The 18,789-nt window shown below is 42.8% G+C and overlaps 1 protein-coding gene, 1 long non-coding RNA gene and 3 other non-coding genes across 5 annotated transcripts in view; 3 read left to right on the forward strand and 2 right to left on the reverse strand.

The window, feature by feature from the left end:
* LOC127609428 (uncharacterized) overlaps positions 1-10,790 on the reverse strand; it is a 353,255-nt gene extending 342,465 nt beyond the window's left edge. The window contains exon 1 of the long non-coding RNA XR_007964561.1: positions 10,780-10,790. This is a non-coding gene — a long non-coding RNA (uncharacterized LOC127609428). The remainder of the gene's footprint in view (positions 1-10,779) is intronic.
* Positions 1-16,038, reverse strand: part of LOC127609416 (late histone H2A.2.2-like) — a 155,267-nt gene extending 139,229 nt beyond the window's left edge. The window contains exon 1 of the mRNA XM_052079318.1: positions 16,016-16,038. The gene's annotated coding sequence lies outside the window, so the exon portion shown is untranslated. The remainder of the gene's footprint in view (positions 1-16,015) is intronic.
* A 2,015-nt stretch (positions 16,039-18,053) lies between these two features.
* On the forward strand, positions 18,054-18,135 carry trnas-gcu (transfer RNA serine (anticodon GCU)). Its single transcript has one exon. It is a non-coding gene; the product is annotated as a tRNA-Ser (tRNA).
* A 188-nt stretch (positions 18,136-18,323) lies between these two features.
* On the forward strand, positions 18,324-18,405 carry trnas-gcu (transfer RNA serine (anticodon GCU)). The gene has a single exon. It is a non-coding gene; the product is annotated as a tRNA-Ser (tRNA).
* A 188-nt stretch (positions 18,406-18,593) lies between these two features.
* trnas-gcu (transfer RNA serine (anticodon GCU)) lies at positions 18,594-18,675 on the forward strand. Its single transcript has one exon. It is a non-coding gene; the product is annotated as a tRNA-Ser (tRNA).
* The last annotated feature ends 114 nt before the right edge of the window (positions 18,676-18,789 follow it).

The following is an 18,789-nucleotide window of genomic DNA, read 5'->3' on the forward strand; positions in this document are numbered from 1 at the left end:
ATGTTGATGTGATAGGTTGACAGGTTTATTTTGGCACATGTATCCAAAAAATACCTGGTACCATATGCATTGCACCCCATTGGTCTAAATAGACTTTTCCCACATGTGGTGAGTATGACGGTTTCAGCAAAAAAAAAAAAAAATCCAAAGAGAATGCCTGTTTATTGCTCTTAACATTTTTGTGGATGGTTTTACGAGGACAAAGTAAGGCTTTATCCTCACAAAGTAGGCGAAGAATGAGAGAAACGGAATACTCTCTTTGCCGCAGCCTCCTAATTGGCCTCATTACTGCGTAACTTCCTGGTCAATGCGCACCCGTCTGACCTTGGCCTTTGAAATGTAGAAGCACGGCGTCTTGGGGTTGGCGCTCGACGAACAAGCCGTCTCTCTGTGCGGACGAGTGGGTATTTCGTATGCGCGTCAGTGAGCCATGTGCGGCGGGCCCATTGGTGCGATCGTGTATCGACACGCCTCCGTTTGGGGGAGTTAGCGGTGATCCCGTTGACGTCAATCTGCCACACTTGCATCGGATCTATGTCAATGTTCGGTGAGGGACTGAAGACCGGATTAGACGAGCAGCAGTAGGGCCTATCAATCATTTTTACTGATAAACATGGGCCCATCCATTTAGTGTAACATTCCAGACATGAGTGTTAGTGTTAGTATTCAATTGCATGACTCTCTCTCTTCCGTGCATCAATCAGATATCAGCACAAGGTTACACTCAGCAGCTGTGACAGTGTTGCAAGAGTGCTATTTGCAAGAGTGCAGGAAAGACCCTTAGGCTACTTCATATTCCAAACTGTCCACAACAGTGACTGACTGTGTCATTCCTTTGTAGACATCATCTCTGAAATACATCAAATCAGAGAATGTAGTTCAGGAATGAACAATTAATCACATTTACATTTATATCCTGTAGCTATTGAATATACTACATGTATATTTTATTTATTTGTGTATAGTGTGTCCATATCGGTTCGGTGCCAACGTGCAGTCCACAAAAGTTAACCCTTTCAGGGACAGCGGTTACTACAGTGGGCAGTTTATCTTGTTATCGGGTTACAGGGTTAAGGGGTTGAAGTGATGCAGCCACACATTTCCTTGAGTTATTGTCTGCTCAGCCAATATTATGCTTCGACTTGTGAGTGAAATTTGAGTTAGATGGTGGTAGAGAACTGGTACCCGAAGCTTGTTTGTTGAGAATTTATATTACAGTTCTCAAGTGTCATATAGCTATAAAGATGATTGACTGCAATGGTGCAATTTGAACACACAAGCTGTGAAGTACGACAACCGCCAATTGGTATCTTTGAGCTTTGGTGGTGGAGTGGTTCGCATAGCTGCCTTCCAAGCAGTTGACCCGGGTTGGATTCTTGGCCAACGCATTTAGGTGTCTGTTAAATTTATTCTCATTCAAAAGATTGTATTTTGGGCTGAATGTTGAGTATATAAGAGAAGCCGGGTGGACTAAAGGTGCCAACCAAAACTTGGATCATGCAATGGAACCTTGTGCCATATAGTTGAAGAGCACTTGTTTGTTTTCCGTGTCACTTTATGTCACTGGCATAGATAGATGAACAAAGACATTGGATGTGGAAGAAAAAACAAGACTGACCTGTATACTCTGCAGGGTGTCCTGGCTCTCCCTTAGAGACGAGGCGAGAAGTTAGGTCATCCGGGAGGGGCTCAGAGTCGAGCCGTTTCTCCTTCACGTCGAGAGGAGCCAGATGAAGTGGCTCGGGCATCTGCTGAGGATGTCCCCTGAACGCCTCCCTGGTTAGGGGCTCCGGGGACGACCCAGGACACGCTGGAAAGACTATCTCACCCAGCTGGCCTGGGAACGCCTCGGGATCCCCCGGGAAGAGCTGGAAGAAGTGGCTGGGGAGAGGGAGGTATGAGTTTCCCTGCTAAAGCTGCTGCCCCCGCGACCCGATAGATAAGCTGTAGAAAATGGATGGATGACCCGTATAGCTATTGAATTTAGCACAAAGTTCCTAATAGTACACTTCTGGCAGGACTCATTCTGTTTTTTGAATCACTTTTACATAAGCTACAATTAGATTTTATCTCAGAACAACTATAATTTACACAAGAGCATGATCCTGTATTTTGTGCTGGGATTAGAACTTGGACTGAAGTGGCCCAAGCTGTTGATATACCAAACTCCATGCTGAACACAGCTCCATCCATCTGAGATTACGCAGGCAAGATACGCGTACACAGCCAGCTTGGCAGAATGTCACTTGATAGTCTGCATTCTAATATTTGGAATAGATGCTGTCATATTTAATTGAGAGTGGAATGTTGTTGCGAGCATGGTCTTGCTGTTCCGGTGGCTGAGTCGAAGTCAAATGAGGCTCGTGTGAGTGAAAGAAAAGTGACGTGTTGAAGAAGTGTTGTCATCACAGTTTGTCTGACACTCAAGGCTCTGCACAGGCAACAATGCAACCCCCTGCCCCCTTCTTTTTTAAACACCCAACTCTTTTGTAACATGATGGAATTTAACTGACTGGCTGTGGCCTGGAGACATGCTGCTTTATTTATATCAGCGTGGCTTATTTTTTCATACATAGAAATGTGTTTACATGTGAATAACATTTGTCATTGCTCTAAAACAGCCACACCACCGGACTATCTGAAGGGGAGATGTATTTTCAGGGTATAGAAATAGCTAGCTAGTTTACTGCACGCTGCAACTGTGATGCATTTCCCTGGAATGAAAATGTTTCTATTTCTAGTCTATTCTATGGGGAAAATATGGTTTGTTATTAAAATACCAAATATGTGTTGCAGGTTTTTAAACATATGTTGATTTGATTTGGGTCATGTGAGCCGCTGTGTCTTTAATGCTTCCAATGCAGATGAAAAGGAGGCGGCTTTCCTGTGTGTCGGCAAGTCTGAGCATGAAAGAAGCACTTTTTTTTATTGTTCACTTGCCTGCACTTATGTATGACTCCGTTCTTCCATCAGTTACATAATTTCTTCAAACACACATACACACACACACACACACACGATCCCACTCACCCCCTCCAGTCAAGTCAAGCACTGTATGACAGAATTTGCCCGTCATGCAATTAGCACGACGGCAACATCATTTAGAGCAAAGGTGACAATTTTATAGTCTTGATGCACTGAACAGGCCAACACCACTTCAACATATGCAGAGTGGATCAGACTACATTCGAATAAAGATATAAACACAGTCCCTGAGCAGCTGTGTTATTTATAAACTGCTCCCCCTCCTATTTTGCGGTTCACTGTTCGTGTGCATAAATTGTATGCTTAAGTAAACTATTTCACAAACGCATTTTCCTTCGGCCTCATATCTGTTTATGATGATACTAGTGCAGTGTCTACTACCAGAGACAAATTCTTGTGTGTTCTATATACTTGGCCAGAAAAGATGATTCTGATTCGGAATCTGAAAGATCAGGCTTGTCCGTTAAGTTGAACAATTATGGCTCCTGAGCACAAAAGTATGCCCAACCCTGGCGTACAGGCAAATCCAAAGTTTGAGTTGCACACCTTCAGTGTACTACCACGTTGTGCTGCAACAACACTCAGGCAGCACTAATGGAAGAGATGCAGCAGAGTTAAGAGCAAGACGAAAAAGAGAAGGTGCCCAACAAGGACACCAGTCAAATCATATCCTAACAAGTTGTGTGACGATGAGCTGATGGAAAGTATGAGTGCTGTTTTATGACCCTCTGATTGGTGGGAGCCCCCCAGAGGGCCTGCAGACAGAGAGAGTGACATAAAGAGGATAGTGAGGAGGCGTGTAGTGGAGGAACATAACTGGCACTCCTATCTTGGAGGAGGGAAAGACAGGACAGAGCGTTAAAAGAGATGAGATAGTGGAGAATATGGGGGAGAGGAAAGCAGACTGGAAGAAGCAAAAGAAATTGAAATGACATCATACATTCACGAGAGGCAATACAAACTATCCCCGACATCTAATTGCTGCTGAATCCAATCTAAAAGAACCCAGATTTCCTTTTTTTCTTCTTCTGGATACCTCAAAACTCATTCTCAGCACATTTGGAGAGGATTTGTTAAAATTGTGACTTATTTTTACATGGAAAAAGTGACATGAAAATTCCCGCTTATAGTTTTTTTTAACATTATTGTCAAATGATGACTTAATCATTCTAAAATATGAATGCTCTCTCTTTCTCTTACACTACAACTTTCGTTGTAACTCTTGTAACTTTCCATGACAGATGAGAAGGGAGAAAATGGTCAGATGAAAGCAGGTCAGATGAGGCAAAACAAACTGATATGGTAAAAAATAAAAAAACTAGTGGAAAAAGTCATAAATTTATCCCAAGTGCCACCTGGCTGCAGTTATGTGTGATCTATTTCTAATAAAATAGACCTGAGTTCAGTTTGTGAGTCACTCATAAGTAATCATGGTACGTTTTCGAAAGAGATTTAAAGGGATTAGTTTGGCCTAAGTTTATCAAGAAAGCAGGTCTTTTTACAGGTACACACACACACACACACACACACACACACACACACACACGCAGATAAGAGCTAATGAAAGCAGACTTTAAACCCACTCGCACAACACAACACAGCCGAGTGACCACAGCTGTGTTGTGTTGTGATGCAAAGTGTGATGCGAGTGCACTTTGACTGTGAATGTGTGTTTGTGTGTGATAAATGTTAGTGCACACAGGCGTGTTTTAGTGATGCCGTGCTCGAGATAAGCCACTGACGAGGAGATATTCGTGTGGGAGTCGTCTCCAGTAACTTCTCTACTTTATTCCTGTATCATTTGAATGACAGTATGGTCTCAGTTTAATGCCTGTCAACTACATTTTTTTGGTTATTTTTGTGACTTTATGAAGTTGTTCATTTAAAAAATATGACTTTGGTATTGGTAATATTGACTTCATACACACACACACACACACACACACACACACACACACACACATACATACATACATACATACATACACATACATACATACATACATACTATCCTGAATGAAACCTGAAAATGTACAGTACTTCGATCACGTGTTGATTTTTTGTTTTGTTTTGTTTTCAAATCCATTGAGGTTGAGTATAAAGTAAAAATCAGAACAAGTCATTGTCCAAATACTTGTGTATCAAATTCTATGCTATATCTAATTCCATGATAGAAGACACGCAAGCGATGCGCGTCAGTTGAAGTGCGGCTCTGTGTCTAAATCGCATGGTTTAAAGTGACTTATCCTCATGCTAAGTGCCAACAACTGCTGGTGTGTGATGATTTACAAGATGAAAAGATGGCATCTGATACGAGAGCTCCCTCATCATATCATCTTGCATCATTCAGCGTGGGAATCATCTCACAAGCGTTATCTCTGTGCCCCCAAGTATGTCCATTCCGCTATCAAGTGACACATGCTGGCAATACACGCACACAATGTACCCAAAAAAAAAAAATCACACTCGTTCACACACATGCACACACGACATGTCCCCCAACTCCAGTGCAGGGCCACATGGTTTAGTCCCAGTGACCTCCGACTTATGTCACTTGCGAGACTCGTGTTTGGTTACATCCAAACATCTGCCATGATGCTACGGCTTTCCCTCTCTTCCTCACTGTGCTACTTCTTCCAACAGTGCAACTTCTTGTTGCACCTGACAGCACTGAGTAGTGTCTCTTTGTCTTTCAAAGCAGTGCTGTGAAACTGAGCAAGACTGCTCAGAGTTGAGAGTCCACATTTAGTCGACATTTTAAATGCTAAAGAGCGCAGTACTAGGCAACGATTACGACAGGCAGCGGCGGCGCAAAAGTCCTGCCTTTAATTTTTCCTGTCTTTTATCCATCCATCGATCCATTTTCCGAACCGCCTGATCCTCACTTGGGTCGCGGGAGGTGCTGGAGCCCATCCCAGCCATCTTCGGCAGTAGGTGGGGGAAACCCTGAATCAGTTTCCAGCCAATTGCAGGGCACACAGAGACAAACAACCATCCACGCCCACACTCACAACAAGGGACAATTTAGAGTGCCCAATCAGCCTGTCATGCATGTTTTTGGAATGTGGGAGGAAACCGGAGCACCTGGAGAAAACCCACGCAGGCCCAGGGAGAACATGCAAACTCCACACAGGGAGGCCGGAGCTGGAATCGAACCCTTTCTGGTTCAATAGGCAAAAACGCACTGCTGTATTTTATCGCAGTGTGATGTTGCAATGGCTTGCAATAGCCTGAAAAAGAAACTACTGCCTTTTAATATTGGTTATGTGGATATACTTGGAGAGCTAAGTATTTTTTGAGGTGATACTCAAAATAGTCCCACCTCAAAAAAAGTTTGAGAAATGTCTAAGTATAAGAAAATGAAAGAAAGAAAATGTCATAGCAATTGATCATGGACACACGCACACAAACACACACACAAACACACACACACACGCACACACACACACGTACACACACACATACACGTAGACACATGGACACATACTAGTGCATTTTGAGAATGGCCGCCATTGATGTGGCTCTCTTGGAGGCCGCCTCCCAGCATGAGTGTCGTGCTGAGCAGGTAAGCGATAGCAGGTAAACCAATACACCCCCAACTCCCTGTGAGCGCACACACACACACACACACACACATGCGCACACACACACGTACACACACACCGCTATTGTATTGTTGCTTCCTGGGCCCCTGTGCAATACCTGCCGGCACATTCCTGCCCAGCCATGTCAAAATGTCTTTGTGTTGGCGCTTCTTTTGTGGCACTCTTTCCATTGTGTCGCTCTTTATGTTATCTTGTTGCTCTTTCCCCTACGACGTGTTATCTGTTAACTTGCGCACTCCGCACCTCAGCCTGACCCCCACTCAGGGCACGTAACACAGCTTTTGTAGATAGCTCTAATTTGAAGTCTAAAGGTAGGTTAAACTGTCGTTTGTTTATTCATGACAAGAGCGAAAATACAGGCAGAAGAAAACATGATTTTGTTTTCTATGCAAATTCAGAATTCGGTGGGCTGCAAAATAGGAGGGGCCACCAGTGACGTAATTACCTCTCATGTGATGCACATTGCCCACTTTGTGCATCTAGGAACTGAACCACATGTCACAGACACACAAGACAGCTTTATTAGTCGTTAAACGCTTCCATTCATACTGCTGGAGGCATGAAAATCTCTTTTACACTCATCTGTAACTCAATCAGCCAAATTCCAGTACTGTAATCACTTTTCAATATGCAGCAATGTTGACTGCATAATATTATTGGAGTCCAGTCAGTGACACACTTTTGAGACACTGCATTTGAGAATGATTGGTCACACACAAAAGTGAAGCCTGGTCTTTAAAGGTTTAGTGGCTCTCAAATCTCAGACAGGCGATGGTGTCCAAGCGGGAGGTTCAGTGGGGGGAAAAAAAGTAGACAGCAAGTGTCACAGTCACTCATAAAAGTGTCAGTTCACTCTTTCAGCTTTATTTGAGCTTGCAGGCTTCCTGCCTGCAGAATATAGGGAGGAGGTGATAAAGAAAGAGATTTACAACTGAGGGAGAGAATCTGTCACTCCCCTCTCATGCTATCGATAAGGCCCCCCCAGCCCCAGCAAAGCTTCAACGACAGTGTCTTCATGTTTCAGCAAGGGGGGTAAGACAAATAAAAATGTACGTTAGATTGTTTTGTCTCACTATTATTTATTGCCCCCAAGAGTGTCAAATGTATTTTTGTCAGGAGCCACATGGTAGTTATGGTTACCCTCAGCCGCCGGTTGTGACTTGTTGTGACTGGGGACATTGGACAAGCTGCGGTCGTAATTTTTCGTAGAAAATAAAATATGCCTCTGATTATCGTTAGTGTCTGTTTATGTGAGTTGCTGCACCGTTTTTGTTCAAGGGGCCTTTTGCCTAAAGTGCGAAAACACCGCAAAGCTGATGCTATTTCGGAGCCTCTCTGTGATGTTTGTGTGTTAGCATTGAGCTAAACAAACTTTTCATAGGCAAATCAATGTTTGTTTTAAAATGCTAACGTGTAATTCTCTTTGTTTTATATTTGGTTTGGCAGTAAACAGTTTGAAACCTCTTTTTGCTGGGTTGTCAAACTGAAAATCCATTTAGCATGAAACCAAGGAGACACAATTGATTTGTTTTCGTGGGCCACATAACGTGATAAGGCAGTCCAGATACAGCTCCGCACTTTGAGTTTGAAATCCCTGCTTTAGCCCAAAATGACCCAGAACAACCCCTCTTTCCATTTCACTCCCCGCTTTGATCTTTTTCCCCTTCCCCAACCTGACCTAATGCTATTCCCTCAAGACCGATGCAGCACCACATCCCTCTCCCGTCTTCTTCTCAAGAGTGGGGTTGGGGGCTGGGGGTGGGGGGCATAAGAGCCTGGCTGGGTGGTCCCCACCCCCCTTCCTTACAAACTACCCTTCCCCTCCTTCGTTAGGGTCAGGAGTCAGATGTGAACCCCCGGCAGTGTGTGGGAAAGGTGCAGTGCAGTGCGCGGAGCAAAGGAGTAAAAGGAAGAAGCTTGGGGGTGGGGAGAGCGCTGCGTCGCTTCCTCGTCAGTGCAGCGCCGCAGCTCCTTAGTGGGGCTGCAGGGTCAACAGGACAGAAAAACACAGGCGTGTTGCTGCACGGTGTCGCTTGGACTTTTGATTTATTGGCCCAATTTCTTCTCCAAATGGGCCTTTGTTTGGATGACGCAGAGGTGCGGTAGGCTGACTTAACTGAGGGGAACCAGCAGAGATGCTTGAATGAGTGTTCTGTTTGGAAATAAGTGAAGTGAAGCTTGTGTAGTTGAACATATGATTGGTTCTCATTTTGAAACAATTGTTCACAGGGCGGCATGGGAGTCAAAATGTGTGACAAAATCAGAGTACCCGGAGAAAACCCAAATAGGCCTTGGAGAAACATGTTAACTACACACAGGAAGACCGCAGCCCATAAACGAACCATGAACCTCTGTACTGTAATGTGGTAACCCACCACCAGCCTTTGTCAAATATTATTTATTATTTTTAAAATGTTCTCCTCACGGCACAGAAATTTATTTTTTGAAGGGGAAACTGAATTTTTCTTTTAACATACCCACCATAAAACCAAAAATCAATTTGCAGCACAGTGTGTTGTAATTGTCCCCGGCGCGATATTGACGAGTCGACTCAAAATCATCGTTTGTGGTGGAATGAACGTCACAGGCAGCATTCTCAATGTCATTTTTTGTCAATGACAGTTACGAGGTGAAGCCCCCCCCCCCCCCACCCCCACACTGGAACATATTGTCCTGACAGGAAATTAAAGCCTTACGCATCTCTGTCTTTAACTTTTAATCTATTAATTCATTCCGACTCTTTTTGAGAGGTTTAAAAAAGAATTTAAAAAAACAAGCAAATATGAAAAGATAAGCAGCTGCTCTCAGTTTAAGCAGCATTCCAGCGTTAGCATGCGCAGTTCACAGTGCGCATACAATTACACACATGAAAGTCTGCAGTAAACATACTTGCTGTTATGACTAAACATGCCCTCATTCACAATGCCGCCTATGTGCTGAGAGATTTGTGTGTCACATCATGGTCACGCCTCCGTTCCCAGCATGTGAGTGACTACAAACATATTGCGTTAACAACAAGGCTTTGTGATGCTACATTTCCAAATAGTCTCATCGTTTTCCAAAACATAAAATTATCCAGAGTTTTTGATACCAGGCCAAAGAAGGAGGTGAACTGGTAAAGCAAAACAGCTGTCAACATGAAACATTCTGTAGGATACAGCGATGGCAATGCCATTATATTTAATGGGGTGTTTCTCATTAGACAGTCTTTGTTTGTTGCAGGGACATGTTTTGTTTTTTGTGGTTTCATGATTAACGATGATGTCAATAAATCAAAGATGAAATGAGATTTTTAATCTAGACATAATATACATAAAAGATTTAACATTTTGATGAATTGACCAAAATATTTATATTGCAAAAAGTAGAATAGATGTTGATGTCTATCTATCTATCTATCTATCTATCTATCTATCTATCTATCTATCTATCTATCTATCTATCTATCTATCTATCTATCTATCTATCTATCTATCTACAGTATCTATCTATCTATCTATCTATCTATCTATCTATCTATATTGGAAAATAGCACATTTTTCAACATTTAACCTTAAACCTACTGAATGTAGACAGACAATACAATAAAATACAATAAAAATAATTATAGGCATTTATTCTTTATCCTCTGCAGAGAATGACTACTTTTACTGCTCTGCTGAGACAGAGATGAGCTAAGTCTCCAGTACAGTTTATCATTATGTCTGTTATACTGCCCCCAGATGGCCAAGGCATGGACAGCAGAAAGAGTAGCACAATGTTCATGAATAAAGCAAAAAATTTGATGAAAAGTGTTTTATTTTTCTATATTCATTTTAATTACCTAATTACTGTATGACTTGATAAGGTGCAGTATTATAGTGTCTGTCTTTTTTATTTTTTTTAAACTGCCCAAAATTGTTGTATTGTTCTATTGGAAAAAGTTGAAAGTATTTTTTATATATACTGTTCAAGTTTTGCACAGGTTTCTGGTAAAAAGTATGTGTATACAGTCGGATTTCTAAATTCTGTGATTCAAGAATCAGTGGATGAAACGGTCATCCATCTGTACATAAAAAATCTTCATACAAAATCTTTTTTTATTTTGGAATTTTTCTTTTGCCAGTGGCTTTGTTTGCATTGCTCTGTGTGCAGCGTTACGTGAGACTCACACAACACTATCGTGTGTTTCCCTATCATCATTGCAGACTTTGTCAGGAAAGTTCATAGACGGGCGAAGTGACCTCATGGAAATGTAATTTTTGGGCAAACAGAGGCGGCAGCCCCCAGGTGGCTTTCATGATTAAGAGATTATTAGCAGGGAAATGAAAGAGCTTGACGCAAATTTCCATTGTGTGTGTGTGTGTGTGCGTGTGTGTGTGTGTGTGTGTGTGTGTGTGTGTGTGTGTGTGTGTGTGTGTGTGTGCGCGTGCGTGCGTGTGTGCGTGCGTGCGTGCGAGTGTGTCTGTGTGTGTGTGTAAGGTGAAGGCAGTTAGGTCATTACGGTTGCCGGTCCTGACCAGTAACGCAAAGAGCTTGCCTATAGGCAAACAGCCTCGTCCACTTCCGTTCACTCAACCACTCAAACATCCAGACTTCCAGTGAGCTGTATTCTTCTCAGGCATTTATTTCATTGAGTCATCCACAATTAAACTCCAAGCTTTTCTGGTATGTCTGGCCCAGGTTTATCATTTTCAACCAGTGTGTCTCCGGATCCACTGAATGTTGATGAGACAAACTATTCATCAGGAGATTAAACATTCACTGGTCAATATTCAGATTTTGGTTCCCTCTTCCAAGACACCTGGTTCGAATGCTTGAGATCATTATCAAGAAAACATGCAGGACAGTGTCCCCCAAGGTCTGGAGTTTGGCATCTGGGCCTTAAATCAAGGGTTTTGACTATAGGCAAATGCTTTGAGAAAACTTTGTTGTCAAATACTCATCATATGTCTTTTGAAAACAACAATAATAGTGAGAAGAATAATGATGATAATAATAAGAATGATGATAATAATAATAATAATAATAATAATAATAGGGCGGCCCAGTGGTTGACTGGTTAGCACGTCGGCCTCGCTGTGCAGAGGTGCAGGGTTCGATTCCTGTTCGATTCCTGGAGTTTACATGTGCTTCCCGTGCCTGCGTGGGGTTTCTCCGGGTACTGCAGGTTCCCACATTCCATAAACATGCGTGGCAGGTTAATGGAGAACTCTAAATTGTCCCTAGATGTGAGTGTGAGTGTGAGCGCGGATGGTTGTTTGTTTATGTGTGCCCTGCGATTGGCTGGCAACCGGTTCAGGATTGGCTGGCAACCTACTGCCCGAAGACAGCTGGGATAAGCTCCAGCGCGCCCCGTGTGAGGATAAGTGGATCAGAAAATGAATGGATGGATGGATAATAATAATAAAAGAGAGAAACAGCCTGGGTCCACAGCTCTACAGTAGTTATAAGTATCAATCAGTACCGGTAGTTATAAGTGAAATCATGAAATGCTTGATGGTTACAGTGTCTTATGTAACCTTCACAAAAATAAATCTCAGCTACAGTAACTGAAGGTATGTCCATTAGGCCTATATTGAATGGCGAAATGACACATTTGACTAATGTGGGTGTAACACGTAAAGAAATCCAAAGGGGCAACTTCCCTCCAAGGCCTATGCGAGTTGTGTCCTGTCCTCACCTCCGTGCGATGACATGTCAGTGAAATAAGACAATTGGCCCTCGAGGATGAAGTCAGGACTGATGAATGGCATTAGTGACCTCCACACCAGATGGCCGCAAATCAAGCGTCACACGCCCCCCCCCCCCCCCCTGTCTCGAACAATTAGCACACTGCATCTCATCTTATTGACTTCATCAGTATGGTGTATGTTTATATGAAGATTCTAGATCATGCAGTTCTGTAATGTAATTGTCCCCCCGACCCCCCCAAAAATGGCGCCGTAGGTGGCAGCCGTCTGAAAGAACTTAAAGAACTCAGCTTTTTTTGTTGTTGTTGTTTTTGTCTTTTTGTTTTGTTGTCTTTTGCATAGACCCGATCTGGACTGTTTTCAGCATTTGGCCATGACATTCATCGAAGGAAAAGAATCTGTGCTTGTTGGTTGCACCTTCTCGGCAGCACGCATGTGCCAGCATTGATTTTGATAGGGAAGAATTTGTGTTGTATGTTGCACATATTTGACAATAAAGCTGACTTGACTTGCGCCGACTTCTAATATATTTGTCAAATATTTTGTATTCATGGATTATTTTTTGTCAAACAATTTGTAGTACATTCTAAAAAAATCTACAAAAATGTTTACGTAAAATTTTTGTCAGATTTCTGAGCAACATTTTGCAGTGTTTCCTAATACTCTTTTTTTTTAACTTTTTGCCGACTATTTCATGATTTTTACTCGTTTTGTAATTCATCTCAGGAATCCATCCATGGCAATGGTCAAATTAGGGGAGTATCGCCCCCCCCCCCCCATATATAGCAATTTATTGAAATTTAAACGTACAGTAAATGAATGAAAAACAAATCATAACCCTACTTGTGTGTCGTATACACGTGTTGATCAAAGCTCGGGGGGGTTTTCAGTCGCGGTATCAGGAGGACAACGCTTGTGCTGGCATCAACTCAAGACCGTATTTACACAACAAAGCCAGCGGGCCTCACGTTGAAAGCTTCCATGTGAACCACCTTACGAGCCGATGTTGCCACATGTCGTCCATATGAACCCTGAACAGTAAAAATGAACAAAAGGCTCTGTCATCCACACCTGCCTTGCAAGAAGAACCGCCACTGGGCAAAGGGAGCAAAAGTGGAAGGTCAAATCCTTGTGTTAACTCATGTACTTAAGTCAAAATTTAAAAAAAGAGTAGGATGTCATCACAAAATGAAATGGTCCATATGAATCTGGTGTGCACACCTTCGCCAAATGGGGGCAGTGAACATATTGTTAAGAACATTTTTGACTTCTCTTCCCCTTTAAGTATAATTACTTTACTTTTGTGTTTATTTTTCGGACAACATTTTACCTCCATTTTACACCACGTATCTTTCCACTACGTGACGTCGTCTTTGGAGGTTAAAAATAGAAATGCGTAAAAATTGTGACTTATCTCCCACACACAAAACTCACCCTCTGTGAATTCTTAGACATGATAACAATTACAGTGGCAGTGAAGTCATCAGGATTGAGTGGCTTATAACATGTTCCGGCTCGTTTGCACACAGACAAAAGGTGTGAGGCAATGTCGCCATGGAAACAAAAGCAGGGTTTGGCTAAATTGCTACTTTCCCCAGGTGAGCCCCAAAGTAAAACCCTCCTGATCTTCCCACAACTTGTCACTTCCCACAAAGGCTAATCCGGCCTCCCCATTGTGTCCCGTACACTCCAGCGTTCAGGCCCCCGCGGGCGAGACGCTGGGAACATCATGTAAAAGCCAGGATTGTAAGGAGCTACCAATGAGCCAGGCTTGAACTTTATTAACCGCTGCCTCATTTGAGGTGGACGTGTCAGCCTTGACTAAGGTCCTTATGAAATCATCTCAGCTTGGAAAAAGTTTGTCTTCGGTGTGCTTTCAGAGGGAGCGTGAAAGGGTCAGATAACACAAGTGAGGCGCACTCCAGCCATGACGCACACTGCTGTATGCGCGTGCTCTCTTATTGGATGCAAGTGAGAGGACGATAGGTCAAGGATGGATCATGCCAGTTCAAACACTTTTAACGGGTCATCACCACAATAACATGTTTTAATATTGTATGAGAGATTATGTGTGAATAACTGCTACAAGTGAAAAATGTTCATGTAAAATTGAAAATCGAAATAATTTCATAAAATATTTGCATTTTGCACATAGAAAACTGATTCATGATTCCATATTGATGAGAGCATTAAAATGGGGAAAAATAGGACAAAAAATGTAAAAGGAAATTCAGAAACGATAAAAAATGCGTGAGTAATCACGATTAATTTTTTAGTTCCTTTGAGTTAATTATGACAGTTGCATTTTTAATTAGATTAAATATTTTAATCGTTTGACAGCTCTAATATATATTATATATAAAAAAAAGAATCCTCATCTCACCCCTCGGGTGGTGTCCGTCCCTCATTCAGCTCGGGTCCTCTACCAGAGGCCAGGAAGCTTGAGGGTTCTGCGCAGTATCCTTGCTGTTCCCAGCACTGCACATTTCTGGACTGAGATGTCCGATGTTGTTCCCGGGATCTGTTGCAACCACTCATCTAGTTTGGGGGTCACTGCCCCGAGTGCTCGGACCACCACAAGCACGACTGTCACCTTTACCTTCCAGGCTCTCTCCAGCTCCTCTCTGAGCCCTTGGTATTTCTCGACTTGGGACCGCTACATCCACTACAACGGCTTTCCTCTGCCCTTTATCTATGAACAAAGCGGATATATATATATATTAGTGCTGTCCCGGTTGAAACCGTGTGACAAAATATATAAAATCCCTTTCTTGGGTCATAAAAAGCAAAAAAATAAGAGCGTTAGTCAATTTGCTGATTGACACGTTTTATCCCCCACAAAACGCTTTCTGCTTTTTGTTCAGCATCCTGTGTTTTTGGTGAAACAAACCAAGTTCTATTATCCCTCCATTATCCAAGCTACTTATCCTCACGAGGGTGTGCTGCGGATTGATTAGTAAAGAACAGAACAAGGAACAAACATTATTTTTTGGTGCAAGAAGGGAGTCTCCTTTGGGTTTATTGAGTGCTTATATTGCGTCAGACCGCAATAAATTTGTGGGTCTTCAAAGATGTATACTTTAAAAGAGTGGGCAGTATGTGGAAGTCTGCCTCGAAAAAGGGTGGCACTGAATATGTTAAAAATACACATTTGACGAAAGAATAAATGAAAAGAAAATTGGTTTTAAATGTATATATGTTTGTTTATTTTACACATTTTAATAGTTTTTTAAAAAATCATTCATACTAAATCAATGGATGTATTTGTTTTTATCATTGATGTACGACGACTGTGTTCCAGACATCATACACATTATCCACAGTAAGGCCAGTGATTCTCATAGTGTGGTACCACTTGTTGAAGCGGTCTCCCTCGAGTGGTACATGAAACAATCACTGAGCAATTTCAGTTCAGCTGTCTTTAACTTTTTGGATTAACACTAAGGCCTACTATACTGTTGATCCGACTGTGGAGTGTAGTTTTTAGCCACTAGATTTAAGAAACTCGGCAATAAGTCCTCTTGTGGCGATGTCATTTAACAGCAAGACATTCCAGCGTAAGATAAGTGAGGGTTAGAACGTGAAGAACTTTTGGGGGGGCTTTTCGAAAGGATGAGATCACAATTAGAGCTGCTCAAAGGAGGGTTAGGAAGGGGAGACAGGCAAGACGATGAGTCACGTTCACCTGCGTGGGGCTGAGCACAGGCGTTGCACACCTGGTCTTTTGCGTGTCACCTTTAGCCTCAAATTCACCCACCTAAATGGGGGGGGGGGGGCAACGACCCTCTCCCTTCACACACACACACGCACACACACACACACACACACACACACACACACACACACACACACACACACACATTTAAAGAGGTGGAATTAATATACTTGCAGGTTCAGAGAAGATGGATAGATGTTTGAGAAATATAGCGAAATACAATGTGAAAAATAAAGTAAAGAAAATTGGGAAAAAAATGCAAACACATGAAGCAAAAATGTGACCCAAATATACAGATAAAATCCTGAATTTTTAAAAATAAAATTCCAGAAAAACTAAAAGTACAAACATACCTCCATCCACGCTTTCGTGTCAACTTTCTCGACAATGTCTTTCGGGAGGTTTTCTTTTGGCATATGTAACCAGGTGAACAATACTATGACTGTTGTAGTGAATGCTCCCTCATTCACTACTCCTGTCACTTGAAAAGGAGTGTTGGATAATCTTGTGGGAAATTTCGTGAGACTTGGACCAGGAAGTGAAGTGACAATAACGCTCAGCTGTGCTTATTCAGACCTGATGGATCTGCAATCGGAATTGTAACCCGGCGGATATTAAGAGTAAAATCTCATCGTTTGGGAGTTTGAACGGTGTCGCATGGTGGGTCGTGTCAACAGCCGTGGAGCAGGGGAGATTCGTTGTTTTCCACGTGTTTCGGGCACGCTGAAAAATGCTCACAAGCCACTACTGTTATCGATTTTTGTTTTCACTGTGACACATGATAGCTTCTCACTGTTAACTTTTCTGCTCGAGCGCTCCCCGGCGGCGGTTGGAAAAAATCTTGACACAGAACGCATCATAAAATAAGCCACACGGTTGAAAGCGTGTGACAAAAGTAGCGGTTTATAGTCCAGAAATGACAGTAATGAAAAATATTAATAGAGTGCTAATTGCCTGAGACAGCAAGGATGTGACGATTGAACTGCGGCTGTCTGGTGTGGAGGTCACGACTGCCATTAATCGGTGCTGACATCATCCTTGAGGGCCGACTGTCTTATCTCACTGACACGTCGTAGCACACGGCCAGCTGAGGACAGGACGCAACTCGCAAGGGCCTTGGAGGAAAGCTCCCATTTGGATTTCTTTACGAGTTACACCTACTTTAGTCAAATTTATCATTTTGGCATTATTATAGGTATACTGGACATACGTTCAGTTACTTTAACTTAGTGTGACATGGGACACATGGTAACCATCTTTCATTTAATCAATTTAGTTAAATGACATTGGCTGTTTCTTTCTCTCTTTTATTTTAAATTATTATTATTAGTATTATTATTTCCGTTCAATTCTAGCTCCTATCTTCCTGTGTAGAATTTGCATGTTCTCCCCGTGCCTGCCTGGGTTTTCGCCTGGTACTCCGCTTTACTCCTGCGTTCCAAAAACATGCCTGGCAGGCTATGAATGGAACACACTAAATTGTTCCAGGGTGGGATTGTGAGCGTGAATCATTGTTTGTCTGTGTGCACTACAATTGGCTGTGATGCAGTTGCCAAGTGGTTGAGGCAATGGACTGCTAATCTATTGTGTTCTACACGCATGGGTTTGAATCCCATCCTCATCATTTCTGTGGACTTAATTATGATATTCACTGGGTCACAGTCTCGACTCGTCTCCCACAGGCATGTGGACTGGGAAAAACTCTTCCCCCACAAAATAGACCTTTCACTTCGTCGATCATTAATGGTACTTCCCGGTTCAGTGGCAGTTTTGAGTCCACGAGAGCCTCTTTGAACAGTGAAAAGCAGATGAGGTGGCCGAGTGGTTAAGGCGATGACTGCTAATCCATTGTGTTCTACATGCATGGGTTCGAATCCGATCCTCATCGTTTCTGTAAACCTTTAATGCTGTCATACACTGGGTAACATTTTCGGCCAGTCTCCCACAGGCATGTCGACTGGGGAAAACTCTTCCCCACAAAGTAGACCTTTCACCTCGTCCATCATTAATGGTCCTCCAAACTGGATCCAGTGGCAGTTTTAAGTGTGCTGGAGCCTCCTATATTAGTTAGAAGCAGATGAGGTGGCCGAGTGGTTAAGGCGATGGACTGCTAATCCATTGTGTTCTGCATGCATGGGTTTGAATCCCATCCTCATCGTTTCTGTAAACCTTTAATGCTGTCATACACTGGGTAACATTTTCGGCCAGTCTCCCACAGGCATGTCGACTGGGGAAAACTCTTCCCCACAAAGTAGACCTTTCACCTCGTCCATCATTAATGGTCCTCTGAACTGGATCCAGTGGCAGTTTTAAGTGTGCTGGAGCCTCCTATATTAGTTAGAAGCAGATGAGGTGGCCGAGTGGTTAAGGCGATGGACTGCTAATCCATTGTGTTCTGCATGCATGGGTTCGAATCCCATCCTCATCGTTTCCGTAAACCTTTAATGCCGTCATACACTGGGTAACATTTTCGGCCAGTCTCCCACAGGCATGTGGACTGGGGAAAACTCTTCCCCACAAAGTAGACCTTTCACCTCATCCATCATTAATGGTCCTCTGAACTGGATCCAGTGGCAGTTTTGAGTGTGCCGGAGCCTCCTTGATCCATGGTCGGCAGATGAGGTGGCCGAGTGGTTAAGGCGATGGACTGCTAATCCATTGTGTTCTGCATGCATGGGTTCGAATCCCATCCTCATCGTTTCTGTAAACCTTTAATGCTGTCATACACTGGGTAACATTTTCGGCCAGTCTCCCACAGGCATGTCGACTGGGGAAAACTCTTCCCCACAAAGTAGACCTTTCACCTCGTCCA

This window comes from Hippocampus zosterae, chromosome 10 (assembly GCF_025434085.1).
Source record: "Hippocampus zosterae strain Florida chromosome 10, ASM2543408v3, whole genome shotgun sequence".
Lineage (NCBI taxonomy): Eukaryota > Metazoa > Chordata > Actinopteri > Syngnathiformes > Syngnathidae > Hippocampus > Hippocampus zosterae.